At 42.5% G+C, this 22084-nt stretch overlaps 1 protein-coding gene and 2 pseudogenes across 2 annotated transcripts in view; 2 read left to right on the top strand and 1 right to left on the bottom strand.

The window, feature by feature from the left end:
* CADM2 (cell adhesion molecule 2) overlaps positions 1-22084 on the top strand; it is a 336165-nt gene that overhangs the window by 268760 nt on the left and 45321 nt on the right. The gene's annotated exons all lie outside the window — the stretch shown is intronic.
* On the bottom strand, positions 6737-6856 carry LOC135053466 (5S ribosomal RNA; annotated as a pseudogene).
* Positions 8356-8475, top strand: LOC135053455 (5S ribosomal RNA; annotated as a pseudogene).

Below are 22084 nucleotides of genomic sequence, written 5' to 3'. Positions count from 1 at the left end.
TACTAAGCAGTGATAAAAGTGGAGAAGTGAGCCAGTGAAGAAGTTGCCTATGGCAACCAATCAGCATTGATGTAACGTTTATAATTTGCATACTGTAAAAGTATACAGAGCAACTGATTGGTTGCCATGGGCAACTTCTCCACTGGCTCACTTCTCCACTTTTATCACTGCTTAGTACATGTCCGCCAAGATTGGTTACAGACAGCGGCAGCTCCTGATATAGGGATGCAGCACATTCCAAAATTCAAATAGGGGAACCACACCAACTTCCCCCCCAAACGATGCCAAACATGGCCAGCAAGAACTCAATGTCATTTGGTGTAGCTCCCCTACTTGAAATTTGGACTGTGCTGCAGCCTCACCACTGGTTTCAGATCCTCCATTCACTTGATAGAGTCCCAGTAATTTAGGACACCCGGTATGCTAATTCCTCCAGTGGCTTATAACTCCAGATTGTTCCACACTCTCTTCAGGCTGCTGTTAGGACAATAAAATGTCCAGGCATAAACTGATCTATGGTTAAAGTCATGTTATACTGTATAAACTCAGAAAGTAATAATAAAAAAAATCAACAACAACAAAAATTCAATAACTGCATAAACTTAGAAGTCGAATAAATGCGCACCTTTCCCACACTCGTCAGATGCAGGGATGCTGTGGCATAGAAGCTGAAACAAGTAATTAGCATATAAACCCCCCAAATTATGGGTCCTTTCTATACGAGAAGCAAGGTAGCATTTTTTATTTCAAACAAAGCACATACAGTACGCCTGATGACATATTCTCTTTAATTGCAGTTCCTTCAGAGTGAATCCATTTATGACAAATACAAGGGAGCTGTTTTACTGTCAAATCGTTAGAGTAGAAATATGTCAAATATTTGTATAATACACAAGTGCGAGTGATATTTCTAAAGCACTTTTTTCTTAATTCAGATTTTCATTTTGAAAAGCAATTGCCAACCGGTACAACTGCCAGTCCCACACGGGATGAGTTCAAATGTGTATTAAAAATATATTTACATTACCTATAATTTGAAAACAGGAAAATTCCCTTCAATGTGATCTAATGGACAATGCGAGGATTATCCCCACTGAGAATGCAGGCAGGTGTTGAGAGTCTCTGCTCCTTCTTATAGTGTTTAATATTAATATACCACAGGGAACACACACTGTTGGAACTAGAGGAAACTGATAATTGATTCCTATGCTGATTTGTGACTTTTGTTAAAAGACTCACACTATTAACTTTGAAAAATTAATCACAGCTCAAAGAAAACAAGTTCTGTGCCAAACAAAGGGCAAATCTACAAATCAAGGCGCAATGCAGTAGATAAAAATGCCATAAAAACAATCCTATAAAGCAATCATATTACACTAGTAGCCTACGTATACTTATTATACAGTATATGTTTAAAAGACATAGGAAAATTATTTGTTACATCGTTGGAAGATCTTCCGGGAATAAACTTTGAGGCACAAAAACTTTTACACTTCTTTAAAAAAAAAAAGCCATGAAAATACCCAACTGCACAAAAACCAAATGAAACAATAGTTTCACATACTTTAAACAGAACTTTGCAAAGCTCTCATGTCATTAATCTGTACATAAATAATTACCAGATGCAAATTCTAATCAGACACATTACCTGTGGGTACAGTTACCAGGAGGCTAGGTTGCAGTTACACAAATATTCTTGTCAAATGTATCTTTCATGGCTGTTTTACAGTAGAGAGCATTTTATCCTGTCAGACAAAGGATTTTGTTGACCACCGGGAACTATTCTGAATTTCTAATCGTCATGAAGACATTACTTGAAAAGTGAAGCAAAGTAGACCATTAAATACAAATGAAACATGCAACTGTATTATGCCAGTAAATACTTTGGGGATAATACAAGATTTAGAACTGCCTGAAGGTAACCCCAGGCAATTGTAATGTAGTAGAGATACATGTATGGCCTCTGTAACAACCTTCACATAAGTCACACATTTTTGTCATTACGAGAGAAAACAAGTAGAACAATCTCTTTCTCTTCACTAATTACAAGTCGGTCTAGAGAAGCATTACACAGTGACATATAAATATATATAAGAAAAGGTACAGTTAATCACATACCGAAGAGACAGCAAGCTCATAATTACCTTTTATTTATAAGTGATTAAATACATGACTTTACATGTGTTTGCCGTTTACACTTCCATCCATAATTGGCCATTTTTTTAATGTTTACTAACAGTTATTTATATTTATATGCGGCTCATTTCTCATACTGTTCTGTTAATACATACAATGTGTGCATCAAAGCAACGGATGGTAATAACTCACTATTTAGTACAGTATTTAAAATAAAATGAAATTATTAGTGCACACTTTAATAAGTGTGTTATCCGGTGGCGGCTAGCCTAGGGTCTGTAATTATGTGTATGCGTGGGATCACTATTCCAAATTAACAAGCTGACTGGCTTCTAGGGAGTGCTTCAGCTGCAGCCCCGAGAAGTCAGGTACGGCTGCCGCGACAGCAGGGATGTAGATTTCCATGGGAAACCCTCACTGCTATTGCAGGCCGAACTGGCAGTCCCAAGATGAGAAAACACCTCCCCCTAGGACTGCATGTCCGGCTGTGATTAGCAGGGAGTGCATCTAATGGGAAGTCTAAGTCTCTAATAGTGCTGTCTTGCCGTCACCTGTAGCTGCCTAAAAACTGCTTCTCCTGACCGTAGAATCAGGAAGTGAGCTCTGTCACCAAAAAAGTTTGTTAACAAAAAATATCTCTGCTGCAGCTGTACAGGACAGGGTGATTTTAGTGTCAGTGTTGTCTGCTCACACCACCGGGGAGGGGGGTGACTTACCAATCACTATCCTCGGTGGGGCTATTATTAGTAACAATCGTGGTAGCCTGCTTTTTGCTTCACAACGGTAGCAGGCAAAGCAGGAGTAGCTTTTTCTCTGCAATAATTGTCTTTTTATTACACGGACCTCAGTATTTTTTATCAGCAGTCAATCTTTTTATGCTGATAGGCTCCTTAGTGGCCTTTACTTAAACATATATATGTATGTATGCGTCGGGTATGGTACTTGGGGGTGGCCAATATCCCAGCAGTCAGCATACCGACACTGGGTTCCCAACCGCCAGAATGCTGGTGTGTGTGTGTGTGTGTGTGGGGGGGGGGGCACCAACCAAGACCCTTGCGGGCTCACTTCAATGTAACTGCATCCCGTGTATATGTATAAAACTTAGCATCCAATGAACTCCTATTGTATGCAGCTGCCTTTGAAACTCCTCCTTAGGCCATGAGTCTAAATTGAATAGAGAAAGGGGCAGAACATAGTGAAGTAAAATCGTATGCAGTTTATTAATTACATAAAATAATGCACGTACATCCAAGAATATTCAATATGGCAGCATATCACTAGCATGGCCTTCTTCCCGGTGCATGGTTACTGCACTCTGGTCTTGTTCAGTCCATCACTGAGTCTTTTTGAAAACCACTCTTCCTGGCAGTATAGTCCTGCTCCCTACTTCCTGGAGACATTGTACGATCTGACCACAGCATGTCCTATGCGTTTCACCTTACACCATGACTTCATCACCCTGCTGTGGCACAAGTATTGCTTGACATTAAGTAACAAATGATTCAAAACTATTTTAAAAAATATGTCTGGATTCTTTTCTGAATTCCATTTCAGTCGAAAACAACAATTCAATGAAAAATAATATCTTTATCTTTCAGAGAATAAATTGGAAAAGACAACATGCTCAAGGAAAATGTATTCCGCTTCATATTCTTCCTTTCTGGAATCAAACACCGATCTCATTTTAAATAGAAAAATTAAAGATTACAATACCCATGTAAAAATAGCACTTCAGCAATAACTGTATTATAATTATTAATCACTGTTTATACATTGTGTGATTTAGTTTATTACCCTCGTTGTCAGTTTTTTATGAGGAGTAAAATACTGTCTTAGACAGGTGAATTAAATACATGCATGCTTGCTAGATGCAATCACATTAAAATAATAAAATAAAAAATAGCTTTACATCTTCTTGCATCAACGAATAATAGCCTCTTACAACCACAAGAATATTAAATGAATTAATAGCTTAGCATGAACGCAGGCAATGTGAGCTTGAGTATAAAACCAGAAGAATGCAATATGGAAACTGGACTTAAGCAAGACGTAAATGCCGTCCTAAAATAAATAAATATTCTTACATTGAAAACAGTTATTTACTAACGTAGGGAAAATACTTTCACGTGAAGTAAGGCTGCAGCTACACTAGTGATTTTTATTGCCACAATTCTGGATTATTAATCGCATAACAAAAATATGATGATTTGCAACCGTTGGAGACCTGCTACTATACTTAGTCTAAAAGATATATAAATTGCATTTCTTATATTAAATATAATAACCTGGTGGTTAAGGGTCATGTGATTAGTCGCATGTTATTAATTGTACCACGACACAGTTATAAATCACTAGTATTGGGTTACTGTAACCTAGCAACCAACTGACAAGTAACCTTGATTGATGTTTAGTTCAAAGATTCTCAAACCTAAAACCTGGCCTGGTCAGCACGATATTTTTGTAAACTATGTGGATCAGGTTGATGTGTCAGATTTTGTTTTCTTAATTATGTATTTATTTATTTTTAGCATAATGCCTCTATTTCTGCCCCAATAAGTAGATCCACAACATAGGTTGAGTCTGACAACTAATGGTCCATTTAGAACTTATACTATATATATATATATATATATTTATATTTTTTTATTTTCTTTGTTTTTGTTTCCGGTGGTGCACATATTGAGTGACCGTTGGGTCAAGGTGGAATTGAGCGTTCCTTGTGTATAATGACCACATCAGGTTTGTGCCCCGATGCAGGGCTATAGTACAAAATAAAACAGGCAGTTTTTGTTCTCCAGATAATCCGAGCACTTACAAGGTGGTGAGGATGGTGGAAGCCTGAGAATGTCACAGCTGTTTCAGAACGTAGCCAAACTTAATTCTGAAGGCACTTTGGGTCTACTATTACCCGCTATTTTCAGTGGATAATCTGTTACCTGGCCCTAGAGCTATAGGAAGCTGTGTTATGTTGTGACTTTACAGCTCAGAAGGACTAAATCCACCTAATCCTCTTTAATAACATAAATACAGAATTTTATTCAGTTCTGCTGAAGTGGACTATGCGTATTCAGTACACAGGGAGGTGACACTAGCTGGTAAAATGCAGGACAGATCACATTAGGGAAGCTCTTCAAAAGTGGATGACCTCTTAAAAATAATTACAGACTTTAAAATAAAAATAAGGTCAGGTTATTTGTCCCATTAATTTCCAGAGTTCATATATGCTTGAAACTTGATGGCTTAATGGAAGATACTTAGAAAGCATGTATTTATCTTACAGCAGCTTTTCTCCTTTTAAACAGTCTTCATGAGTTCTGTAGTGCAAAAAGCACACAATACCATCCCTAAAATGCAACCTCCTGTAATGGACAGTCTTTGTATAATCCATACTTTAGTGAATACATTTTTAGCCCTGTAACATTTTACGAATGTTTTATTTCTACAATGCGCCATTGGGCCATCAGGATGTAGCAGCATCAGTTACTGTAAGCTGAATACAGCGGTGGCGGAGGGCGGAGCCAGAGGGGCACATTGAGCACTTCATAATGGGCCTGTTATTTAATACTTGTGGAAATAAGATTAGCTGAAGGCTGCATAAGCCTAAGGCCATATAAGAGCTCAATTTTTTTGTGATTGGTTGTCTATGACTAAGCAGTTGCTAGGTAGTTTGTTGATTTCTGTTGGAATTTTCCCATAGGATTGTTCGGCTGTCAGTCAAGGTTTTAGGGGGTGTGGGTTTAGGCCAGTATATATTCCCAATCATGTGCCTCAGACTTCCTCTTGCCATTTTGGATTGCCCTCCCGCCTTCCCTGACATTTTTTCCTTTGTTCTTGTCCTCTTCGGTTGGCTCTTGACAGCCAGATTGGCGGGAAGTCGCTACCAACCAGCAGTCAGAGAGGCATAAGTGGTCATTGTGGGGCACCCTCTTTAGAAAGACGGCAAGTGTGTCCTTACCCGCGGGTTGACATTTAGACGTTCCCCTGCGGGAACAGAATATTTGATTAGGAAATAGGGTTTGGGAGGGAACCGCACCAGTCCAAACGGGATTTTATAAACAAAACAATGGCCTCTGAAAGAACTGAATTTAACTAGAATTTCTTCTGTATATGGCAACTATAAATATTGTAGGGGTTTATCCCAGTATAATATAATGTTGCTTTCAGTGGTGCTCCCTAGAGTCAGAGAGTATCAAGTACCAAGGGACCAAACAAGAAGTTTGAAAGAAAGGACTCTTTTTTGGGAGCACTCTTAATTCAGAGGTTATTAGTATGATTAGTAGATTGTCAAAAAAGCAATTTAATCAATAAAAGTCAAAATTCTAAGAGTGACTGTATGTGAGAAACAAAACTTAGCGAAAATATTGATAAATTGAATTATTCGTGATCTCCAGATTCACGATATACAAATTGCCAGGAGTAGAGTTCTGTGACGCTTTTGTCAAAGGGAATCTGCATAATATATTCTGTGGAATATATGACCATCATTCATACTGCTAATATCCATTACGGATTTTATAAATGCAGGGAATAAAATCATTGGTCATGCGAATCCCAGTATTAAATGACATAAAGTTGAGTGCCACTGTGTCCAATAGCCAATTTATTGCAGTACCAGGGTGTTCAAAGGAGGTCTCCCTTCCTTGTACTGACCCGGCCTTTCACTGCTTAGCTTCCAAGTTCGGAAGAGATTGGGCATCTCCAGTGAAGTGTGACCGCAATTATTGGACTTTTTCTCCTTGGTCACTCCAAATATATGCCAAATGGTTGCTGTACGTTAGGAATAAGGAATTCGTAACAGGTAAGTTACAAATAAAGGAGATTACATGCAATCAGCTGATTTGTCAATATATGACACAAAAGTCACAGGGGTTAATTACATCTGCATAATTAATCAGGTATGTGGAAAAATTCAAATATGCCACATCTATGATAATCTGTGACACGGCGGTCACAAAAAATGAGAGAAATATACATACATATAGTTACGAATATTCAGCAGATGTAACAAAGCAGCCACAAAAAAAGGGAGGAAGAGAAAGTAAACGTATGCAATAATCCTGACAATCACCAGCTGATTAATCAGCATATGACACAATGGTCAAAAAGAGATAATTATACATACACTCCCTTAATTATGTGGCTAAGTTTTTTTGACCTATAGTCAGCTGATAGACAGATACGTGGCACAGCGGCCACAGAAAGAAATTAGATGCATGTAATCAGACAATCATCAGCTAATTAATTAGAATATGACACAGTGGTCACCAAAAGATAATTATGAGCACAATTCCTTAAATATAGTCCCTCAATTATGTAGCATGTGACATAGCAGTCACAGAAAAAATCACATAGATTATTAGAAACAATATATGTGGAAAAAATTCATAAACACCACATATCATCACTAATTGATTAATTGTAAATCTGAGCTTAGAACAGATCACCAGTACGGCCGTACCAATTAATTGATCACATTAATTGGTACGGCCGTACTGGTGATCTGTTCTAAGCTCAGATTTACAATTAATCAATTAGTGATGATATGTGGTGTTTATGAATTTTTTCCACATATATTGTTTCTAATAATCTATGTGATTTTTTCTGTGACTGCTATGTCACATGCTACATAATTGAGGGACTATATTTAAGGAATTGTGCTCATAATTATCTTTTGGTGACCACTGTGTCATATTCTAATTAATTAGCTGATGATTGTCTGATTACATGCATCTAATTTCTTTCTGTGGCCGTTGTGCCACGTATCTGTCTATCAGCTGACTATAGGTCAAAAAAACTTAGCCACATAATTAAGGGAGTGTATGTATAATTATCTCTTTTTGACCATTGTGTCATATGCTGATTAATCAGCTGGTGATTGTCAGGATTATTGCATACGTTTACTTTCTCTTCCCCCCTTTTTTTGTGGCTGCTTTGTTACATCTGCTGAATATTCGTAACTATATGTATGTATATTTCTCTCATTTTTTGTGACCGCCGTGTCACAGATTATCATAGATGTGGCATATTTGAATTTTTCCACATACCTGATTAATTATGCAGATGTAATTAACCCCTGTGACTTTTGTGTCATATATTGACAAATCAGCTGATTGCATGTAATCTCCTTTATTTGTAACTTACCTGTTACGAATTCCTTATTCCTAACGTACAGCAACCATTTGGCATATATTTGGAGTGACCAAGGAGAAAAAGTCCAATAATTGCGGTCACACTTCACTGGAGATGCCCAATCTCTTCCGAACTTGGAAGCTAAGCAGTGAAAGGCCGGGTCAGTACAAGGAAGGGAGACCTCCTTTGAACACCCTGGTACTGCAATAAATTGGCTATTGGACACAGTGGCACTCAACTTTATGTCATTTAATACTGGGATTCGCATGACCAATGATTTTATTCCCTGCATTTTTAAAATCCGTAATGGATATTAGCAGTATGAATGATGGTCATATATTCCACAGAATATATTATGCAGATTCCCTTTGACAAAAGCGTCACAGAACTCTACTCCTGGCAATTTGTATATCGTGAATCTGGAGATCACGAATAATTCAATTTATCAATATTTTCGCTAAGTTTTGTTTCTCACATACAGTCACTCTTAGAATTTTGACTTTTATTGATTAAATTGCTTTTTTGACAATCTACTAATCATACTAATAATCTCTGAATTAAGAGTGCTCCCAAAAAAGAGTCCTTTCTTTCAAACTTCTTGTTTGGTCCCTTGGTACTTGGAACAGAATATTTGCCAGAGATAAGAGTGGTGAGTCCTGCACAATGCGGGTTATGCAGGTAGGAGGCGGTGTTGTGGTTTAGTCCCCTCCTCGGTTTTGATTTTCAATCTAAGTGACTGGGCTGGTGTCAGGTAGCGACTCTTCCTTTGCCATCCTCCAATATAAAACCAATTACAATTACAATTATAGTTTAAAGAACAGGTCAGCGATCAATAAATATCGTCTGACCTTTAACTACAGCTAACCCTGTCCGTGTCATTATTTTAGTGTGTCATTATTTTAGTGGTAGAGTTTACACATGTGTAACAAGCTTATATGGGATAATGAATAACCCCCAAATGACTAGGATGTAAGATTGCTAAGATTAGGTTCTGGACTTGGGCTGACTTTAGATCTTAAAAGAGATAGGATAAAGACTATTGACCTGATTCAGAGCTGAATGCAATTCCACATGCGGTCAGATCTTAGCAAACTGCACATGCCTCGTGTCCTTCATATGCAATTTAGAGCATTTTTTGAGCAAATCATGTAGGCATCTTGTTCACTTTTAATTTATTGCTGAGAGAGCATTACTGGGTGGCATAGATGTGGCTGACTCAGAATACAGGCGGATGTTCGCATGAACTTCTGACTGCTGGAAGCACCTGGAGCTGCAAACACTTTTTGTGTGATGTATAATCAGCCCCTATGTGGTTACAGTTGAGTGTAGAGCTCATTTTTCCCATTGTTATCAGACTATTAAAGAAAACAAACAACACACTTGGGGCCTGATTTTGGTTTGGAAGTGAAAGCAAAAAACAAAACAAAAAAAAGCAAGTACAGTAACTGAGCACTTGGGAAGAAGAATGTTGCACTGCAGGTGGGACAGTAAATGTGTAAAAACTAGGTGCTTCATCGCGCCCTACGGGCGCTCTTCACACCGTCGCAAGGGGCTACGCCCCCTTAACCCTTGCATGCCTTTCTGGGGTTTAATATTTGTATTATATGGAGTATTACCTGCATTCCTTTGTTAGTGATTAAATATTGCACAATGAAAGGGTGTGCGATGGTGAAGGAGGCGCAGCCCCTTGCGACGGCGTGAACAGCACCTGCAGGGCATGATGTACAGAATGTATCGGGTGTGGGGGGGACTGCGGATGGGGGAGGGTGTCTGTAGATGCTGCCGGTGGAGGAGGGGGCTGCGGATGGGGGAGGGGCAGAGGAGTGGGAGCTGCAGATGGGGGAGGGGTCCAGAGGCACTGCAGGTGGGGGAGGGGCAGGGGTGCCACGGGTGGGAGAGGGGCAGGTGCGGGGATGTTGCGGATGGGTGAAGGGTTCCGGAGGTGCTGTGGGATGGGAAGGGGCGGGGGTGCCGGGGGTGGGGTAGGGGGTCCGGAGGCACCATGGGTGGGGGAGGAGCAGGTACAGGTGGTGCGGCGGATGGGGAAGGGGGTCTCGAAGCGCTGCAGGTGGTGGAGGGGCAGGTGTGGGGGTGCCGAGGGTGGGGGAGGGGTGGGGGAGGGGGGGACCATGTATTGAGGAGGGTGTCTGCAGATGCTGTGGGTGGAGGGGAGGGGGCAGGTGTGGGGGGAGAGATATATGGGGGGTGGATGGTGGAGGGGGCCTGGAGGTGCTGTGGGTGGTGGAGGGGCGGGGGAGTGGGAGCCGCGGGTGGTGGAGGGGGTCTGGAGGCACAGCGTGTGGAGGAGGGGTGGAGTGCCGCATGTGGTGGAGGGGAAGGTACGGAGGTGTGGTGCATTGGGGAGGGGTCTGGAGGCACTGCGTGTACTGTACCTGCCAAAAAGGTAGTTGAAGGGTATGTAGTAACAGGGCCAGGACAGGGGTGACAGGGTCAGAACAGGGGTGACAGGGCCAGGACAGGGGTGACAGAGCCAGGACAGGGGTGACAGGGTCAGAACAGGGGTGACGGGGCCAGGACAGTGGTGACGGGGCCAGTACAGGGGTGATGGGGGCAGGACAGGGGCGACGGGGCCAGGACAGAAATGACATGGCCAGGGTAGGGGCGGCAGGACCAGGACAGGGGTGACAGGGCCAGTATAGGGTTGACAGGGCAAGCACAGGGGTGACAGGGCCAGGATAGGGGTAACAGGGCCAGCATAAGGGTGACAGAGCCAGGATAAGGGTGAAAGGGCCAGGATATGGGTGAAAGGGCCAGGATAAGTGTGAAAGGGCAAGGCCAGGGGTTACAGGGACATGACAGAACACGGTAGAGATTGGTATTGGTATTGATTGATTGATTGATTGATTGGTATTGGGAGAGATTGGCATGGGAGAGATTGGTATTAGGGACAAAACAGTGGTGACAGACAGATGTGTCTTACCGGAGTCACTGCTGCTGTTCCACTCCAACCTGTTGGGATCTGCTGCTGGTGGAGACTTGGAATGGCTGACTCTCTCAGGCTGGAGTCCTGCTTCCTCTGCCCGTCCGCATCCCTCCCCCCCTCCTCAGTCACACACCGCAGACCTCGCGCAACTTCCGGGCACTGTGGTAAGGGGAGACTGGGAGTCACTGGTTAGCCCCCGGGAGACGCTGCGGCTGGAGGGAGGAGGGGATCGTGGCATGCACGTGGCGCGGACCTTGCGGCTGCCGGGCACTGTGGAAACGGAGACTGGGAGTGACTGGTTAGCTCCCAGGAGACGCTGCGGCTGGAGGGAGGAGCGGGTCGGAGCCTGCAAGCAGCGCGGACTTCTGCAGCGCTACCCGCCGACTAAAGTGTGTGAAGGAGCTGGGCGCACCTCACTGCGGGTGGCAGTGCTGCAGCTAGCGGTGGGGTTGCCGGGGCTGGAGATAACAGAGGCAGTACGGAACCTGCACAGCGGCAGGTGCCCCACAAAACTGCAGCTAAGAAGCGTGGAGTGTGCCAGAAAGTGACGCTCCTCCACACCAGAGAGCCCCTGCTGAGTTTGCTTATGTGGGGGGTTAAGCATACAGTGAGCCGGTGCCGTCTGTCCCGATTTTTGCAGAACAGTCACATTTTTTGGGGTCTGTCCCACCCGTGGCCCGCAGTGTCCCCCGGTGGGGGGGGGGGGGGGCATTTGGGAAGCTCCTGAACTTGCTGTTCTGCTTAGCAGAGCAGCGGTGAATAGATGCGCACGGCGTCTATTTAGTGGAGACAGGAGAAGAGGGGGCATCAGGGGGTACGGATTAAGGGGGGGTTCTGGCAGCAGAGCCGGATTAAGGGGGGAGGGCAAGGGGGTACGTGCCGTGGGCCCCAGAGTTTTAGGGGTCTCCCCGGCTGGAGAAGCTCTGTCCCAGCTCTGAAGCTCCCCCGTCCTGCCAGCAATAGCAGCAGCATTGTGCTACAGTCAGCACACTCTGCTGCGTGTTGGCAGGTCTGTGGTGCTGCTTTCTTCTGCCTGTGTGGGTGTGTACGGGGGAGCGCCCCCCCCCCCCCTCTGGATTTACCCCTAGCTGAGGGGCTAAAATCCCACGAAAAAAATATATCCGGAATTTGCATAAGCGGGCGTGGCCATACGTCCCACAATTAGACCACGCCCCCAAGCCCACAGCAGGCACAGCAATGAGATAGGGCCCCCCCTGTCTCAAGTGCCCTGGGCCCCCCGGACTCATAATCTGCCCCTGGGGGCATGCCAGCAGCTCACAGAGCGCTGGGCATGCCCCCTCACTGACGAAAACGGGGGCCCTCCCATGAGGCCACGCCCCTTTTCGTTGACCACGCCCCCTTTACGCCACGTGTGTGTGTGTGTGTGTGTGTGTGTGTGTGTGTGTGTCCCTCCTGCCTGAAGAAAGCTGGCAGGTATGCACCCCTGCCTGTGCCATGCCCATACCATCTGCTTCTGCTCCTAGTCTCCTATAGATTTGCCCAGATCTGTGACTCATTTGACTAACTCCGCCCAGTGTTGTGACTCTGCCCAGCGTTAGCAAATGAGTCACAAAGTCACAGATCTGGGCTATTATATAGGAGATAAAACTAACTTCATGCAAAAGCAGACAGTTTTACCCTGCACAGAAAAAAATATATAAATGTATTTGCTCCCCTTCCATGGGCCTAATCATGATTATCGGCAAACTGTGCATGTGTTGCGATCGCAATGTGCAAGGGTGCCACTGCGATCTAGCTTGCAATGAGAACTTTGTTGCAGAGTGATTGCCCGTTAGTGGCCGTTTGCAGGTATTAACGGGGAGTTTAAGGGGAGTGATTGGGAAAATGCAGACGTGTCATGGCTGTTTTACAGGGTGTGTATCTTCTCATAGTTAAGTGATTGTGCGTGCAAAAACATGACGTCTAAGTCGCTGCTGCTGTGGCCAGTCTGTGTAGCCATAGACCAACCCTTAACTTCAGTGGTCTCCACAATTGCGCATAGGGTCCGATTCAGCATGGAACGCAGGTACGACTGCTTTCACATGCTGGGGCCTTTTAAAGTGTGCCTGGTGCAGAAACCGCACTGTGCGTGCGCACACTGTGAGAGGCGACCGCATCTCACAGCTGTGAACGCCTCTGCCTGATTGACATGCAGAGATATTCGCGGAGCGGAAGGGACGTAGCGGCAGGGGGCGTCGCAGCAGCGTTTAACCACTTGACGATTTTTTCCTACAAAAGAGTTAACAACATTGGCCCTCATTCCGAGTTGTTCGCTTGCAAGCTGCTTTTAGCAGCTTTGCACACGCTAAGCCGCCGCCTACTGGGAGTGAATCTTAGCTTATCAAAATTGCGAACGAAAGATTAGCAAAATAGCGAATAGACACTTCTTAGCAGTTTCTGAGTAGCTCCACACTTACTCGGCATCTGCGATCAGTTCAGTGCTTGTCGTTCCTGGTTTGACGTCACAAACACACCCAGCGTTCGCCCAGACACTCCTCCGTTTCTCCAGCCACTCCCGCGTTTTTCCCAGAAACGGTAGCGTTTTTTCGCACACACCCATAAAACGGCCTGTTTCCGCCCAGAAACACCCACTTCCTGTCAATCACATTACGATCACCAGAACGAAGAAAAAACCTCGTAATGCCGTGAGTAAAATACCTAACTGCATAGCAAATTTACTTGGCGCAGTCGCACTGCGGGCATTGCGCATGCGCATTAGCGACTAATCGCTCCGTTGTGAGAAAAAAATACCGAGCGAACAACTCGGAATGACCCCCATTGTTTTTTAAAATGTGTTTTATTTAATAAAGTTGAAAAAGTATTTTTTAAAATATTTAAACTTTATATTATGCACATCTGCAGAACGGATATCCTCGTCAAAAACGGGGGGACAGGGTGGGACGGCGAAGTTGCATGAAATCTGACCATGCCAGTTAAGTGGTTTTTAAGGGGCGTCACAGCAGCATTGGTGGGGAGCAGTCTGCACAATGCAGTCGTGTTCGGACCATTTTCAGGGTGGGCCACGGCGGTGGTGGTGGTGGTGGGGGGGGATCAGGGCCTGGCATGCGGGGCGGATTTGCCCTGTGCTGTGCGTTCCCCCGGCAATGTGTACACAATTGCGATTAAGCTTGAGATGACTTTGGTGGGAGTCTATTTTCATTCCTGAGCAGCTCAGTAACCTAGAAAATCTCAATTGCAATAGCATTTTTGCACAAACATGGGTTAGGCCCTTGATTTATACCATATACAAAGTTACTTGCTTTTTTTTAAATTTACTTCCAAAACAAAATCAGACCCATGAAGGATACATTTTTTTTTGTCCTAACCCTATGGTAAACTCTGTGACTGGTGCCTTTTTGGAATTTTATCAAATTGACCCTAGTAAAACAAGATAGAACCAAATAAAAGTGTCTCGTTATATATTCTAGTCTCTGAATAATTTTATTCTCTCTTTGTCTTTGTGTAAGACCACTCATGTGTCATAATGAGAATATTCCATGATCAGGTTGAGATTTTAATGTGTTGTCAAACTAGGTCACATCTGCTGACTGGCCATGTTGACACAGCTCCGTGACATCAAATGTCACCATGTTCCATTCACTATCTCTACAGTATATAAGAAATGAATGTGTTGTACCAATAATGAAATTGCTAATTGATTTTTATTTTAGTAAATGTGAAAATAAATGTTAGTCATCTGCTCTGTGAATCTATAAAGAAGGACTTTAATATCATTAGTGCTCAAAGTATAATACATATGTTTTACTAATGTATGCAGAACTGAAAACATCCTTATGCACGGTGTATAGCAGTTTAGTTTATGTATTAAATAAGATATTCCATAGGCCTGTAAATTTTGATATTAAATGACAATCACATGATGTATCAGGGAGTGTCCCAGACATCTCTTATCTCAGATATTGGTCAATAACGGTTGCTGATTTTGAATAGCTTCTATTGAATACATTGAATAATCGCAAGAAACGAGCAAAGTTGACAAATTATGACACAGGAAAAGTGATGTACTGTAATCTATTAAACTCACTGGTGGTCTATTTTCATGTTATACTCCAAATGTCACCCTTTACACCACTACAAATAAAACATGGACAACAGTCCTGGTGTTAAACTTTTTGTCAAATTTTTCGACAATTAATACAATTTAGATTTTTTTTTTTTAATGGTGGTGGCACTAAAGAACGGACTGGACAAACTAACGCGCGCACACAGAACCAAGCAGTGGTGTTCAACTAACCATTTACTACAACCCACCTGTGCGGGTGGTGTAACCATTTCCCGTTCAGGACATTTGGTTAACGGCATACCCCAATGCCAAGAAGGAACACCCACTAAACCTAAATCCTAATTAAAATACTGTTCTTTGCCATCTTGCACAACAACTAACAACACACACACAACAAAAGGGTGGGAGGATAGGAAAACCAGAAGGATGGGAAAACTCCTAAAACCCATCCTTAAGTTCTGCTTTTGGCTGCTTCACTAAGCTACTGTACTGTAGCTACCTTAAAGGGGAAACAACCAGCACATTTTAAAGTAGCAACACTCAAAACCCCTCATTGTTTAATGTCCCTCATGCTTAAGCTGTCAGCCTTCAGGAGAACATATTCCTCTTCTACTTTGTCATTCTTTGAAATGCAGTGCACACTGTGATGTAAATGTGCACCACCGTTTAGTGAACTGCCGCTGTGATCAGCTACCCACTACATTAGCAGTTCCATCAGTGTTTTAAAACATCATCGTAATAACAGCAGCCAGGGGACATTTCTATGTATTTTGTATATTCGTAATTCGTTCATTGTGTATAAAGCTAAAAAAAAAAAAAAAAGTATTAAACTATATTATTAGCAAAAGTTTTTGTGGTGCCAGAGTAATAAAAACCAAATCAAAAACACCCATATTTTGCTACTATCAAGCATGTTATTGGATCACTTTACAGAGTAGCTGCATTTGGCTGTGTACTCAGTACTGTATTAACGTTACTACTGTCTATTGCTGTAAATCTTTGGCTGTTCTGAAGGTTTCACAGAGCAGACAATCTTGACAGCTGTGCCCTTTTTTGAGCAGTTCTGAGATCCAAGTCAGCTCAATTCTAACACCACTCAAACAGAGCTTTAAAGTCAATTTACCCTTTGAGTGCTCTTAAGAGTAGTGATCCATTAAGTCAACAAGGATGGGCAGACACGGACATTCAATGGCCTGACTTGCATAACATTTCAGCTTATTTTTATCCACAGTATATTTTAGCTATGGCTTTCGCAAACATTCGTTTCTCACATTGCAATCAATAATTAAATATATTTTTTTCTTTCCCATCAGATAAGCAGTCATATGCATGATGGGATCTTCTGTGTAATGCACATTGGGCCTAATTCATGTTTGTAGGCAATGGCAGAAGTTCACGCAATGGAGTGATTATTGGCAGACTGCGCATGTGCTGCGATTGCAATGCGCATGCCTTAAGGTGCGGCTGCGATCCCACTCGCAATGAGGATTTCATGGAAAAGTGATTGACAGGAAGTGACCGTTTAGAGGTGTTAATAACCAGGAGTTTTTGGGGAGCGCCGGCAAAAGCATAGGCGTGTCATTGCCATTTTCGGTGCGTGTATATGTAGTTATCTGCAATCATGTATGCAGGGAAACATGGCGCCAACGTCGCTATTGTTGTGTCCAGTCTGCGTAGTCATAGGGAAACCATTAGCCCTGATGTTCTTTTTTATTGCATATAGGCTGCAAATGTGTACGCAATTGCGAATGAGTTTGCGATGGCTGCGGTGGGCATCTCTTTTCATTCCTGGGTGGCAGCTTCACTTGATAACATTAGCAGATCTATAACCTAGAGAATCGCAGTTGCATTTGCGTACAAACATGAATTAGGGCCACAGTTCTACACAAACAGCATCCTTTAATAGTATACTAATGTGCTATACTGTGAAAGCATCCAGTATGAAAGCATACATATGTTGTTGCCCTGTGGTGCCCTGAAGCACTATGGCCCTCATTCTGAGTTGATCGCGCGCTGCCACTTTTGCTGCCCATGCGATCAACTAGACACCGCCTATGGGGGGAGTGTATTTTTGCATAGCAAGGCTGCAATTGCTTGTGCAGGCCTGCTATGCCAAAAAAGTTTTGTGTATAACAAGACCAGGGTAAGCGTTGCAGGTCCCGGAATTGACGTCAGACATCTGTCTTCCAAACGCCTCGACATGCCTGCGTTTGGATTTCCACGCCAAGAAAACGGTGAGTTGACACCCGGTTCCTCCTTCCTCCTGTCAATCTTCTTGCGGTCGCCGCTGCGACCGCTTTCTTCGTTAGCTGCGTCGCCGGGCAACGATGCGCCTGCGCAATGTGGCCGCAGCGCATGCGCAGTTCCGACCCGATCGCACGGCTGCGAAGAAGCGCAGTGTGCGATCAGGTCGGAATGACCCCTTATGTACTATCTGTAAAACCATATGTCCCCAAAGTTGCGCTACAACATATTCTGTAATAACTAAACAACTTTTAGTAAATAGCTGTTTTAAAGGTGTCTGCTGTTAACATTAGCCATTAAACCACCTCAACCCAGATAACATCAGATGGAATGTACTTCCTAGAGATTAACAATGCAATATACTTTTGGAGGACAAAGCTTCCGTAACATGCCAAGCTAGCCCTATCCACTATGTAGAAATATAATTCAATAATGGAACTCTTACGGGTATATGGCAAGATTAAAGTTTAGAACTGAAAATTGTTCTCCATCTGCCCACAGCCAGCAATTGCAGTGGGATGCGTGCACATCTACGGACTCCTAGCCTGCATGGAAGTGACATGTTTGCAGAACTGCGTTTCAATGCAACTCTCCTGCATTCTTGCTGTACTAGTACTAGGTTTCGCTGTAATGTGCTGCCATTTATATAGCACATTACACTGTATTAGGAAAAGCAAAGTAAATGGAAATGCAGGTTTGTAAACTTGTCAAATAATTTCCATGCAGACATGGGGCAGGCATTATCGATACCATTAAGGCTTCTCACAAGTGGGTATGTGGATGCCAGGTCGCCAGTCAATTGTTCAACCCAATATGGTTGACATGCATAGGTCAACAGGTCAATAGGATGACATGTAAAAGGCAAACAGAGCTTAAGCGCTACAGGTGTAAAAGGTCAACAGGTTCAAACGGTCAACATGACCATGGTCGACACATATGGTCGACATAAGTTTTTGTGTTTTTTTTTTTTTACTTTTTTTTCATATTTTACCATCCACTTGGACTATGAATGGGAATAGTAACCTGTATTGAGCACAGCGGTAGAGGAGCGAGGCACCTTGTCTGAAGCATGGCAAGCAAAGTAGTACACTAATTGGGGTTACATGTGGCTTAAAGTGGTAAATGGCAGCCAAAAAACACATAAAAACCTGTGTCGACCTTTTTTGTGTTGACCATTTCCACGTCTACCTTTTGACTATGTTGACCATTTGTTCCTGATGACTTTTTCATGTGTTTATGGGGTCAACCTATAAACTCTTGACCTAATAACAGTCGACCCAATGAGCCACACTCTCACAAATGATTGGGATGAGCGTAAGGGGCGTATTTATTAAGTGAAGAATTTTAGACCCCATAATTATAATTTCTTATTGCAACTTATTCTGTCAATAAGAAATTATGCAATGCCCAAATATATTCAAAAACATGCAGGAACAAGGGCGCCAATAGGAGCCCATCCTTGCAATGTGTTAGACGTTAAGTGATTGTTAATTTACTTCTCCTATGGGGCACTGACACACTACTGCGCAGTCATCAGACTATGCACATGTAAGTGCCCATTGCCAGATCCCTCACTCAGTAAACTCTGTGGCAAAGCTAACGGTATCTGACGATGGCATTAGCTGATGAAGCCAAACTTGGTAAATTTGGCATTAAAGCAACTCCAATAGAAATCGAAAACTTGGGATCACAGGACATATCTCCAATATCTCATGTGGTCCCCAGCCGACACATTTATGTCTTGCTTAATATTTGAGAATACCCCCTTCCCTTGAAAAGTAGGATTTTCAGTGTATATCCCACAAATGTGTTTTGATGAATACATCCCTAAAGATTTGTAATAGTAGAGCCCCTTTAAGCTTTGTAATGTGTAAGAAATATACCATGTACATGCACACCTCATTAGGCTTAATAAGAAGATTCTGCAAGAGTGTATACCATAAATAAAAAGAGAGACTACACAGTGACAACTTACAGCGCCACCTACTGTCCCTCCAGAATAGTTTCTCCAGTATACTAAGCCAGCAGCTGTTGTTATAGTTCAACAAATTAGTCATAAATAAATAAACCTGGTACTACTGCAAGAATACAAATATACATACAAAATGAATAGCCATGTAGCAGTTGTTGTACGCCAAGACTTCAGTAATGGATAGCACCAGGTGCCTCAATAACCTAGTGTTCATTTGTACAATGTAGCAGAAAATGATCCTCTGATTTAATGCCATACAGCATATTTCCAGCTACACCAGTCACCCGTTGTTTTGTAATTTTGTTAAATGGAATATTCTCTCACTGACACATAATAATGTTTCCAATTTTGGTCTTGTCTCCTTTATTGCTTAGAAATGTTAATCAATAGAAACAGGCTCCATTAAAACCCACCTACCTGATTTGGCATATTTACTTTAGAATTACAAACTTGATATGTTAAGATTGATTGCAGCAAACCCTTCTGCCATCTGCAATATTTGCTATGTGTCAGAGATGTCCATCAGATGATAAATGTCTATTCATATGATTACAGATTTTTTTTCCCCAAGGCTTTTAATAAAGCTGGACGGACTGATGTATTGAGTTTGTGGTAAAATGGTAATAGTGTGTTATGCAAGGTATTACATGCATACTGTATTTGCAGGATACACTGGTGTATGGCTCCTCATTGGAATCATGTTATTCTATAATGCCGCTTTTTTTGTTTTTACTCATTTTATGACAGTCCCAATTCACTTGTAACTTCACAGAGGTGTAGCGTAGCGGATTTTTCTTAAGTTTTTGCATCTTATTCACATTGCAGATGTAGTGGAGCAACACTCCTTCTGTACTATAGACACTCAGTTTTAAACATGTATAAAGGCGCAGATGAAGCACAGCAGAACTTGATGTGAGAAAATGTCGCAGCTGTTGTATCATAGCACTTCGTACACAGATTCACAGTGGCACACTGATGTACAAATGGGATGTGGACAGCATCCCGATGGTCAGGGTGCCAACAATCCGACTGCCGACATCCTAGAGGTAAGCATCGGTGTGATAGTAGGGGATTGAGGGGTAGATTTAGGCACTAGAGTGGGGGATTACCCATAGGTGCCACTCCCCCGAATCTTAGCCCTAGCCGACACCCCCTGTGACTTAGCCCTAGTTGCACCCCCACTATCTTAAACCTAGTCGGCTCCCCAGACGGGTTAGGGTAGGGGGCAGGGGAGGGGTAAATTTATTACCACTTCCCCTGTCGACATTCTAATTGTCGGGGTGCCGGTGCCAGTCATATGACTGCCAGCATCCTGTCCGCCGGTCTCCCGTATCACATCCATACAGATGTCACACATCTAATTGATCAGTGCAATCTACTACAATATTTTTGTTACTCTCAGTTGTTTTATTTATGCAAATAAGAAGCACATTTTGAGCGAAACAGATGGTCAGTGCAGACCTGGAGTGCAAAGAAGGGACGTGAGTTCATACTCGGAGCCTGGAAGCGAGAGAGTTGTTGATAAGCGCCCCCTCCACTCGCATTCACTTCCAACACCCCATACCAGTAGCACCCAGACACACACTCTCTCCAAGATGGTGGGGGGGTCTAATTGCCTAGACTGGGCAAAGCTTGCTTCCTCTGATTGGCTGATTCATACTGTAGATGCTGTCTTCATTGTTCGAACATATATTACAGTATATGAGGTGAGGACAATGAAAAGAGAAAAATAACAGATCAGAGTCCTCTTCTGTGGAAAAGTGCATGCTGGGAAGTGGTTCCCTTTCAGCTCTTTTCAGAGTAATGGAGGTTGCTGGGGAAGCTACAGTGCAATCGCTGTGTTCTTAGCTGAGTTTTGCGTTGGGACCTCTACCCCAAGTGGTAATTATAACAACCTACAAACAGTTCTGAGCACAAGCACAGCACTTGTAGTCATAGTGGCAATCAGAATTTAATAAATATTGTTGTATAGTATGATAATATAATAATTTCCTTTCACATAACTGATATTGTGCATGGAATCTAAAGATCTGGGACAATATACAAAATGTACTGTATATACTGTGTATAATATTTATCTTATATTAAATATCTGCAGCCTCAAGGTCTTTGTGTTGCTATAATATGAATTAGAACATGTTATTTTATGCAATTTACTCATATGCCATTGATTTTTTTCTCTCTCCAAGGTTACAGCTGTAATAAGAAAAATGTTTTTTTCACGTGTGTTATAAAATTAGGTTTCATGTACAATACAATGAAAGTCTGCATTCGGGAAATATGCAGTAAGTGTAATGAAACAGTAACCAACTGGGCAGTAGCAATACATCAAACCTTAGGTTAATTACTACAAATTCTTTCAAAGAAAACATGTTTTAGTTTTACACATGTTTGGATAAGGTTGCAAAGAAACAAAATTATAATTTTTTTGTTACAGTGTGAAGTTGTATTATAAAGGCAGCAAATCTTGACTGCTGTGCCGCTTGACAGGGCGAATTTACCTCGCAATGGTTGGAATGCAATTTCTAGGAAATATGCGCAATGTTTTGTTCTGCTTTTTTCATTGTTGGTTTACAATAATATCACCGCTATAATTTTACTATGACTACTGAAGTGAAAGTGGACTAAAATTAAA

The sequence above is a fragment of the Pseudophryne corroboree genome, chromosome 2, assembly GCF_028390025.1.
Source record: "Pseudophryne corroboree isolate aPseCor3 chromosome 2, aPseCor3.hap2, whole genome shotgun sequence".
NCBI classification, from domain to species: domain Eukaryota; kingdom Metazoa; phylum Chordata; class Amphibia; order Anura; family Myobatrachidae; genus Pseudophryne; species Pseudophryne corroboree.
This window is presented reverse-complemented; position numbering and strand designations above follow the sequence as displayed.